Source organism: Pseudophryne corroboree, chromosome 7 (assembly GCF_028390025.1).
Source record: "Pseudophryne corroboree isolate aPseCor3 chromosome 7, aPseCor3.hap2, whole genome shotgun sequence".
Classification (NCBI taxonomy): domain Eukaryota; kingdom Metazoa; phylum Chordata; class Amphibia; order Anura; family Myobatrachidae; genus Pseudophryne; species Pseudophryne corroboree.
This window is the reverse complement of record NC_086450.1, coordinates 143,127,148-143,137,446: the sequence shown is the minus strand read 5'-3', so window position 1 is coordinate 143,137,446 and position 10,299 is coordinate 143,127,148. Positions and strand designations below refer to the sequence as shown.

At 43.5% G+C, this 10,299-nt stretch overlaps 1 pseudogene; it reads left to right on the top strand.

Moving 5' to 3' along the window:
• The first annotated feature begins 216 nt into the window (after positions 1 to 216).
• On the top strand, positions 217 to 335 carry LOC134947219 (5S ribosomal RNA; annotated as a pseudogene).
• Positions 336 to 10,299: the final 9,964 nt, after the last annotated feature.

The window sequence follows — 10,299 nt, the reverse complement described above, 5'->3', positions numbered from 1 at the left end:
CTCAGGCAATGAGGGTGATTTGGGAAGCAATTCATAATAACCTATTCTGCCCGTACTTACTCCAATCTCTATATTCTTCATGAACTCTCACCAGCAATCCATTGGTTATATCATAATCTGGGATTAAACCATTGCCTAACGCTGGCAGCAGATCCATCTTTTCTCTTTTTCATCTTGATTGGCAATCTATTCATCTTATATGTTAGATAACTTAACATCTATTATCATACCACACTGTTACCGCCCAATCCAGTCCGATCTTGGAAGCTAAGCAGTGTCGGGCTTGGTTAGTACTTGGATGGGAGACCCCCTGGGAAAACCAAGTTTAGTAGTTGAAAGTTTGTTATACTCTGTGCCTATCGCTGAAAGCAGAATCACCACTGTACCTGTTATAATTTTTCCCTTGTTTCGTATATTTGGGCAATAATCTATACAATCATCCCTTTTTTTGTTTCTGTTATTATCTATGGTATGTTTACAATGATATACTTACCATCCACAGATAACTGGAAGACATAAGAACAATAACCCCAGATGTGGGACATGTATGAGTCATATGCTTTTCTATCCTAGGTCATACCTGTGAGTCTACCAAGAATCGACCAGAAGTTGGTCAATTTTGTTGTCTTTTATCTAATTCCGCACTGGGTCCTGTCTACTATGACCACGTAGAAATGTCTACGTACAATAATAGCTATTATGTGAAATTATAGTCACACTTATATTCCTGTTCATTCCTGTTCACAGTGAAATTATAGTCCCACTTATATTCCTGTTCACGGATCCTCTGCGATTGTATTTTTTATTGATATATTTATTGTCTCTTTTTCTCTTCTCTGTGATCTCTTCTCTGTGATATACCCTTGTCAATACCTATTTTCTCAGGCATACCTACCTAATAAATAACATTTTAACTCTATCATCTAACTTATTTCATTTTCAATTTAAGAGTGCGCCCACACAAGAGTCTTCTTTTCTTTACCCGTGTTCCTTATCAAATAAAAAAATAAATAAATAAAAGTAACTATGCACCTGGACAAACCATGGGTTTAATTCAGACCTGATCGTTGCAGCAAATTTGTTAGCAGATGGGCAAAACCATGTGCACTGCAGGGGGGGACAGATATAATATGTGCAGAGAGAGTTAGATTTGGGTGGGTTATTTTGTTTCTGTGCAGGGTAAATACTAGTGATGAGCGGGTTCGGTTCCTCGGAAACCGAACCCCCCGAACTTCACCCATTTTACACGGGTCCGAGGTATACTCGGATTCTCGCGTATGGCTCGGTTAACCCGAGCGCGCCCGAACGTCATCATCCCGCTGTCGGATTCTCGCGAGATTCGGATTCTATATAAGCAGCCGCGCGTCGCCGCCATTTTCACTCGTGCATTGGAAATGTTAGGGAGAGGACGTGGCTGGCGTCCTCTCCATTTATTAATAATATTTGTGCTGCTTATTGCTTAATTGTGGGGACTGGGGAGCAGCTGTATTATATAGGAGGAGTACAGTGCAGAGTTTTGCTGACCAGTGACCACCAGTATAAGTTGTCTGCATGAAAAACACTCCATATCTGTGCTCAGTGTGCTGCATATATCTGTGCTCACACTGCTTAATTGTGGGGACTGGGGAGCAGCTGTATTATATAGGAGGAGTACAGTGCAGAGTTTTGCTGACCAGTGACCACCAGTATACGTTGTCTGCCTGAAAAACACTCCATATCTGTGCTCAGTGTGCTGCATATATCTGTGCTCACACTGCTTAATTGTGGGGACTGGGGAGCAGCTGTATTATATAGGAGGAGTACAGTGCAGAGTTTTGCTGACAGTGACCACCAGTATACGTTGTCTGCCTGAAAAACACTCCATATCTGTGCTCAGTGTGCTGCATATATCTGTGCTCACACTGCTTTATTGTGGGGACTGGGGACCACCAGTATATTATATAGGAGGAGTACAGTGCAGAGTTTTGCTGACCAGTGACCACCAGTATACGTTGTCTGCCTGAAAAACACTCCATATCTGTGCTCAGTGTGCTGCATATATCTGTGCTCACACTGCTTTATTGTGGGGACTGGGGACCACCAGTATATATATAGGAGGAGTACAGTGCAGAGTTTTGCTGACCAGTGACCACCAGTATACGTTGTCTGCCTGAAAAACACTCCATATCTGTGCTCAGTGTGCTGCATATATCTGTGCTCACACTGCTTTATTGTGGGGACTGGGGACCACCAGTATATTATATAGGAGGAGTACAGTGCAGAGTTTTGCTGATCAGTGACCACCAGTATATATATAGCAGTACGGTACGGAAGGCCACTGCTCTACCTACCTCTGTGTCGTCAAGTATACTATCCATCTAGATTCTATTCCTGTGGTGCATTTTAGTTTTGCAGTTTGCTGACAGTGACCACCAGTATATATAGCAGTACGGTACGGAAGGCCACTGCTCTACCTACCTCTGTGTCGTCAAGTATACTATCCATCCATTCCTGTGATGCATTTCAGTTGTGCGCAGTATATATAGTAGTAGGCCATTGCTATTGATACTGGCGTATAATTCCGCACATTAAAAAATGGAGAACAAAAATGTGGAGGGTAAAATAGGGAAAGATCAAGATCCACTTCCACCTCGTGCTGAAGCTGCTGCCACTAGTCATGGCCGAGACGATGAAATGCCATCAACGTTGTCTGCCAAGGCCGATGCCCAATGTCATAGTAGAGAGCATGTTGAATCCAAAAAACAAAAGTTCAGTAAAATGACCCAAAAATCAAAATTAAAAGCGTCTGAGGAGAAGCGTAAACTTGCCAATATGCCATTTACGACACGGAGTGGCAAGGAACGGCTGAGGCCCTGGCCTATGTTCATGGCTAGTGGTTCAGCTTCACATGAGGATGGAAGCACTCATCCTCTCGCTAGAAAACTGCAGTGCCACTACTAGATGGGCCAGGTGTTTGTGTCGGCCACTTGTGTCGCTTAGCTTAGTCACACAGCGACCTTGGTGCGCCTCTTTTTTTCTTTGCATCATGTGCTGTTTGGGGACTATTTTTTTGAAGTGCCATCCTGTCTGACACTGCAGTGCCACTCCTAGATGGGCCAGGTGTTTGTGTCGGCCACTTGTGTCGCTTAGCTTAGTCACACAGCGACCTTGGTGCGCCTCTTTTTTTCTTTGCATCATGTGCTGTTTGGGGACTATTTTTTTGAAGTGCCATCCTGCCTGACACTGCAGTGCCACTCCTAGATGGGCCAGGTGTTTGTGTCGGCCACTTGGGTCTTTGTGTCGGCCACTTGGGTCGCTTAGCTTAGTCACACAGCTACCTCATTGCGCCTCTTTTTTTCTTTGCATCATGTGCTCTTTGGGGACTATTTTTATGAAGTGCCATCCTGTCTGACACTGCAGTGCCACTCCTAGATGGGCCAGGTGTTTGTGTCGGCCACTTGGGTCGCTTAGCTTAGTCACACAGCTACCTCATTGCGCCTCTTTTTTTCTTTGCATCATGTGCTGTTTGGGGACTATTTTTTTGAAGTGCCATCCTGTCTGACATTGCAGTGCCACTCCTAGATGGGCCAGGTGTTTGTGTCGGCCACTTGGGTCGCTTAGCTTAGTCATCCAGCGACCTCGGTGCAAATTTTAGGACTAAAAATAATATTGTGAGGTGTGAGGTGTTCAGAATAGACTGGAAATGAGTGGAAATTATGGTTATTGAGGTTAATAATACTATGGGATCAAAATGACCCCCAAATTCTATGATTTAAGCTGTTTTTGAGGGTTTTTTGTAAAAAAAAAAACGAATCCAAAACACACCCGAATCCAACAAAAAAATTTCAGGGAGGTTTTGCCAAAACGCGTCCGAATTCAAAACACGGCCGCGGAAACGAATCCAAAACCAAAACACAAAACCCGAAAAATTTCCGGTGCACATCACTAGTAAATACTGGCTGCTTTATTTTTACACTGCAATTTAGATTTCAGTTTGAACTAGAGATGAGCGGGTTTGGTTCTCCGAGATCCGAACCCCCCCCGAACTTCACCTATTTTACACGGTTCCGAGGCAGCCTTGGATTTTCCAGCCTTGCTCGGTTAACCCAAACGTGGACGAACATCATCATCCCGCTGTCGGATTCTCGCGAGATTCGTATTCTATATAAAGAGCCGCGCGTTGCCGCCATTTTCACTCGTGCATTGGAGATTGAACGGAGAGGACGTTGCTGCGTTCTCTCCCTGAAAAGCTCCGTAATCTGTGCTCAGTGTGCTGCAAATATCTGTGCTCAGTGTGCTGCAAATTTCTGTGCTCAGTGTGCTGAAAATATCTACGTTCTCTTCCTGAAAACGCTCCATATTTGTGCTCAGTGTGCTGCAAATATCTGTGCTCAGTGTGCTTTATTGTGGGGACTGGGAACCACCAGTATATAATTATACTTATAGTAGTACAATACAGTAGGCCATTGCTGTATCTTGCAGCTCTGTGTCACTGCAAGTATCCATTCCATATCTGTGCTGCATTTTTGTGAGCAGTATATATATAGTATTACAGTGCAGCATTTTGGTGACCAACAGTATATAGTTGTGTACAGTAGGCGATTGCTGTATCTTGCAGCTGTGTCACTGCAAGTATCCTTTCCATATCTGTGCTGCATTTTTGTGAGCAGTATATATAGTATTACAGTGCAGCATTTTGGTGACCCAACAGTATATCATTGTGTACAGTAGGCCATTGCTGTATCTTGCAGCTCTGTGTCACTGCAAGTATCCATTCCATATATGTGCTGCATTTTTGTGAGCAGTATATATAGTATTACAGTGCAGCATTTTGGTGACCCAACAGTATACAGTTGTGTACAGTAGGCGATTGCTGTATCTTGCAGCTCTGTGTCACTGCAAGTATCCATTCCATATATGTGCTGCATTTTTGTGAGCAGTATATATAGCAGTACAGTGCAGCATTTTGGTGACCCAACAGTATATAGTTGTGTACAGTAGGCCATTGCTATATCTTGCAGCTCTGTGTCACTGCAAGTATCCATTCCATATCTGTGCTCATAGGCGTGCGCAGCACATATTATTAGGGGGTGCACTGTTGGAGGGGTGTGTCTAGCACCGCCTTTTGGGCGTGTCTAGCACCATCTATTGACGGTAAGCTTAATATAAAATATCCACCCTTGTACCAATCCTAATAATGCAGAAGCATTGTCAGATGTTGTAGTGTGCACCAAACAAACACTCCTGATGGCACTCACTGCAATTACACTGCTCCTCCTCAGCCTGGTCTGGCTCCCCCTCTCTTTCCCCTGCAAGCTGCAGTCACTCACTGACACTGACAGTCGCAGACTAGTTACTGCTGCTGCTGGAAAAACGTGTTACGTGTCAATGCTGCTGCCGACCACCTGCCAGTTTTGAATTTGTCTTCCTAAGAGGAATACTGGCTGCATGCTGCTCCTCATCAGTGGCTGGAGTTGGCTAGAATAGAAGGAGAGAGGTGGGCGTATGACGGGTGGGCGTGTGATCAGCATGATGTCATCACGTCACATCACGCAGTTTTTGTACATGGAGGTGGAGCCGGGAGTTTGAAGCCGGTGGCAGTGGCACCCTTGATTAACTCAGGCGTCCAGTCAGTAATGCAGTCCTGACAGGGTGCAACGCAGAGGGGACAGTAATCAGCCTGCTCGGCGATCGCTGCATCAGGCATGTGAGATCGGATTGTCGGACATTAGGGGGTGCCTGTGCGCACCAGGCACCCCCCCTGCGCACGCCTATGTCTGTGCTGCATTTTTGTGAGCAGTATATATAGTACTACAGTGCAGCATTTTGGTGACCCAACAGTATATAGTTGTGTACAGTAGGCCATTGCTGTATCTTGCAGCTCTGTGTCACCTCAAGTATACATTCCATATCTGTGCTGCATTTTTGTGAGCAGTATATACTAGGACAGTGCAGCATTTTGATGACCAGCAGTATATATATAGTACAGTACAGTAGGCCATTGCTGTATCTTGCAGCTCTGTGTCACTTCTAGTATCCTGATCAGTGCTCAATATCTGCTGCATTGTTTTGACCAGTATGTATACTGTACTGTGCAACGTGTGTTATACACCTGGTGATTATACATCCTGTAATCTGTACTGAGCAATGTGTGAGATACACCTGGGGATTATACACTCTATATACTGTACTGTGTGATGTGTGAGATACACCTGGTTATTATACACCCTATATTATTATTATCCTTTATTTATATGGCACCACAAGGGTTCTGCAGTGCCCAATTACAGAGTATATAAATAATCAAACAGGAAAACAGCAACTTACAGTTGATGACAGTATAGGACAAGTACAGGGTAAATACACATAGTTACATCAGCAGATGACACTGGAATAAGTATCAGGTGGCAGAAGACTGCTGGATGTGGTACAGTTGATTATTAAAGTAAGACAAAGGATAAGCACATGAGGGAAGAGGGTCCTGCTCGTGAGAGTTTACAATCTAAAGGGGAGGGGTAGACAGACATGGGTGACACAGATGGGGTACATAGAGAACGAGGAACAGAGGGTTAGGATGAGATTTGGCTGGGTTTGGTGAAGAAGTGGACCCCCAGAAGGCACAAGTCACTACTTAACATTGCAACATTTTACTGGGCTATGCAGGAGAAAATTAAAAATAGGGGAAAATAAAAAAGAATCGATAACTTCTACCGCTTTCAAAAAGGTAAATGGAAGCTGAAATAATGGACAACTACCTCATGGAAGCCAGATACAGTATACCAAACAGTACTTAGCAGAGTTAGGAATGAGTGCTTATGAAATACAGTAACATTTTGTCATAATATTTCAGAAATTGCATGGCTGGTTTCTTGCACTCTTTTGCTCTAATACACCACCTGCTTTAGGATTTATATTCAAAAACATTATGTCTCCATAATCCCAAAAACGTCAGTCTTCTTGGAAAGTGGTTTGTTCCTTTGTAAGGGAAAGAGAACAAACATTCTCAAACAACGGTTTCTCAATTTCTTTTTCCTCTGGGAAGGGATTGTGGATTCGCAGGAATATCTGAGCATTTCTGTAATCAGAAAGCAGCGACTTTCTACAAATGTTTACGAATAATTCCAGTGATTTTGTCATTTTCTTCCAGTGATTTGGACCAATAATACCATTGATTAGAACGAATAATTCCTGTGATATTGAGGTGTTTGTGTCGCTTAGCTTAGCCGTCCAGCGACCACAGTGCACCTCTTTTTCTCTTTTCTTTTCATCATGTGCTGTTTGAAGACAATTTTTTTAAGTGCCATCCTGTCTGACACTGCAGTGCCACTCCTAGATGGGCCAGGTGTTTGTGCCGCCCTCTTGGGTCGCTTTGCTTAGTCATTTAGCGACCTCGGTGCAAATTTTAGGACTAAAAATAGTATTGTGAGGTGTGAGGTGTTCAGAATAGACGAAATGAGTGGAAATTGTGGTTATTGAGGTTAATAATACTATAGGATCAAAATTACCACCAAATTCTATGATTTAAGCTGTTTTTGAGGGGTTTTTGAAAAAAAAAAAACAGAATCCAAAACACACCCGAATCCGACAAAAAAATTTCAGGGAGGTTTTGCCAAAACGCATCCGAATCCAAAACACGGCTGCGGAACCAAATCCAAAACCAAAACAAAAAACCCAAAAATGTTCCGGTGCATATCTCTAGTTTGAACACACCCCACCCAAATCTAACTCTCTCTGCACATGTTATATCTGCCCCCCCTGCAGTGCACATGGTTTTGCCCATCTGCTAACAAATTTGCGCTACGATCAGGTCTGAATTAGGCCCCATGTTGCAATGCAAGGGTTGCAAATACATTTATTTATTTACTTATTTTACACCAGGGTAAATACTAGCTGCTTTAAAGCTGGCCATACATTAGAACGATTCTAGGGACTATTGCACATTTTTGACGCAACAGAATGATAAATCGATTGAAGTTATGCAATATGTGCAGGTTTCACGAACGATAATGTTCCGATGCGCGGTCCAGCGGACATTTGACATATCTTCAGATCTTCATTTCCGCAGGCAAGATCTGAAGCTATCGTCAACGACAGCATATTCCAGGATGTGGCCACTCTTCAGATCTTTTGCGAGATCTTAAAAATCTATCTTATGTTTATGCACTATGAGGGTCATTCCGACCCGTTCGCTTGCTGCGTTTTAACGCAGTACAAAGGTATTGCCGTTCTGCGATGCCTTTGCACTTCTGCAAGAAGGGCCGGACTGACATGAGGGGTGGACTAGCCCCGTGCTGGGCGTCCCCCCGCATGTCAGGAAAGATGATCGTAGCTTTGCAAAATTTTCACAGCTACGATCAACTCGGAATGACCCCCTATGTTGTGAGTCTGGGACTGCCGGGGAGCTGCCAGGGAAATTGTTAGCATCATCGCTTGTTTGCGAGTCATTGTAATGTATGGCCACCCTTACACGTAGACCACCAATGATGGATAGCTTTATTTTTACGCCACAGATTAGATTTGAGTTTGGACATGTCTCATCCCAGTGTTGTATCCATAATGGGTGCAGTGTGTGCAGTACACAAGGACCCCTGAGTCCAGAGTCCTGTGGCAGTGACAGTAATTCTGAGCACTTGGTGCTACGCAGGTCTCCAGGAAAATGGTGCAGTGGCCATTTTCACTGTTTTGCGCATGCACAGTAGGGAAAATGGTGCTCAGATTCACTGTCGTTGCCTGCTAGAGAGGAGGGGACTCGGATAGAGACTGCACATAGGGGGTAATTCCAAGTTGATCGCAGCAGGATTTTTGATAGCAATTGGGCAAAACCATGGGGCTCATTCCGAGTTGTTCGCTCGCAAGCTACTTTTAGCAGCTTTGCACACGCTAAGCCGCCGCCTACTGGGAGTGAATCTTAGCTTATCAAAATTGCGAACGAAAGATTCGCAATATTGCGAAAAGACTTCTCTGTGCAGTTTCTGAGTAGCTCGAGACTTACTCTGCCAGTGCGATCAGTTCAGTGCTTGTCGTTCCTGGTTTGACGTCACAAACACACCCAGCGTTCGGCCAGACACTCCTCCGTTTCTCCAGCCACTCCCGTTTTTTCACACATACCCATAAAACGGCCAGTTTCCGCCCAGAAACACCCACTTCCTGTCAATCACATTACGATCACCAGAACGAAGAAAAAACCTCGTAATGCCGTGAGTAAAATACCTAACTGCATAGCAAATTTACTTGGCGCAGTCGCACTGTGGACATTGCGCATGCGCATTAGCGACTAATCACTCCGTTGCGAGAAAAAAATAACGAGCGAACAACTCGGAATGACCCCCCATGTGCACTGCAGAGGAGGCAGATATAACATGTGCAGAAAGAGTTAGATTTGGGTGGGTTATTTTGTTTCTGTGCAGGGTAAATACTGGATGCTTTATTTTTACACTGCAAATTAGATTGCAGATTGAACACACCCCACCCAAATCTAACTCTCTCTGCACATGTTATATCTGCCTCCCCTGCAGTGCATATGGTTTTGCCCAATTGCTAACAAAAATCCTGCTGCGATCAACTTGGAATTACCTCCATAAGCCCCCTCATAACTTAATAAATCCCTGCATCACCCAAATCTAAATCTCTCTGCATATTTTACATCTCCCCTCACAATAGTGCAACATGGCTTTGCTAAGGTGCAAGGGGCAGATGTATTATGCCTGGAGATGGCATAAGGAAGTGATAAACCAGTGATAAGTGCAAGGTGATAAATGCACCAGCCAATGAGCTCTTAACTGTTAATTTACATATTGGAGCTTATTGGCTGGTGCGTTTCTCACCTTGCACTTATCACTGGCTTATCACTTCCTTATGCCTTCTCCAGGTTAATACCTCTGCCCCTTTAAAGTTACTTGCCATTTTGTTTTTGCTTCGCTCCCAATTCAGAATCAGCCCCATATTTTCTATTTATGTATATAATATAGACAATTTGTATATCCAATTTTGCCATTAACAATAGCTTTTTGAAATATAAGCCCATATGTTGAATTGCTGCATTCTGACGGTCTCCAGTCTGTTTCCAAAAAGGTTTCTGACGTTTTAAAATTGAAGTATTCTGAAAAGCTTACAATCTAACCTAGATTAAAGAAAAACACAATATTGTGTTGAACTGAAAATATATACGGTCAGCAGCTAGTTACATTACAATGGTTATAATAAGATTTAATAAGAGTTATATTAGTTTTTTGGGCATACAATTGAAACTAAAGAGAATTCTGCAGCTCTATCAGTCATCTATTGTATCCTAGTTTAGCAAGCAAGACTGCAATGTTTAAA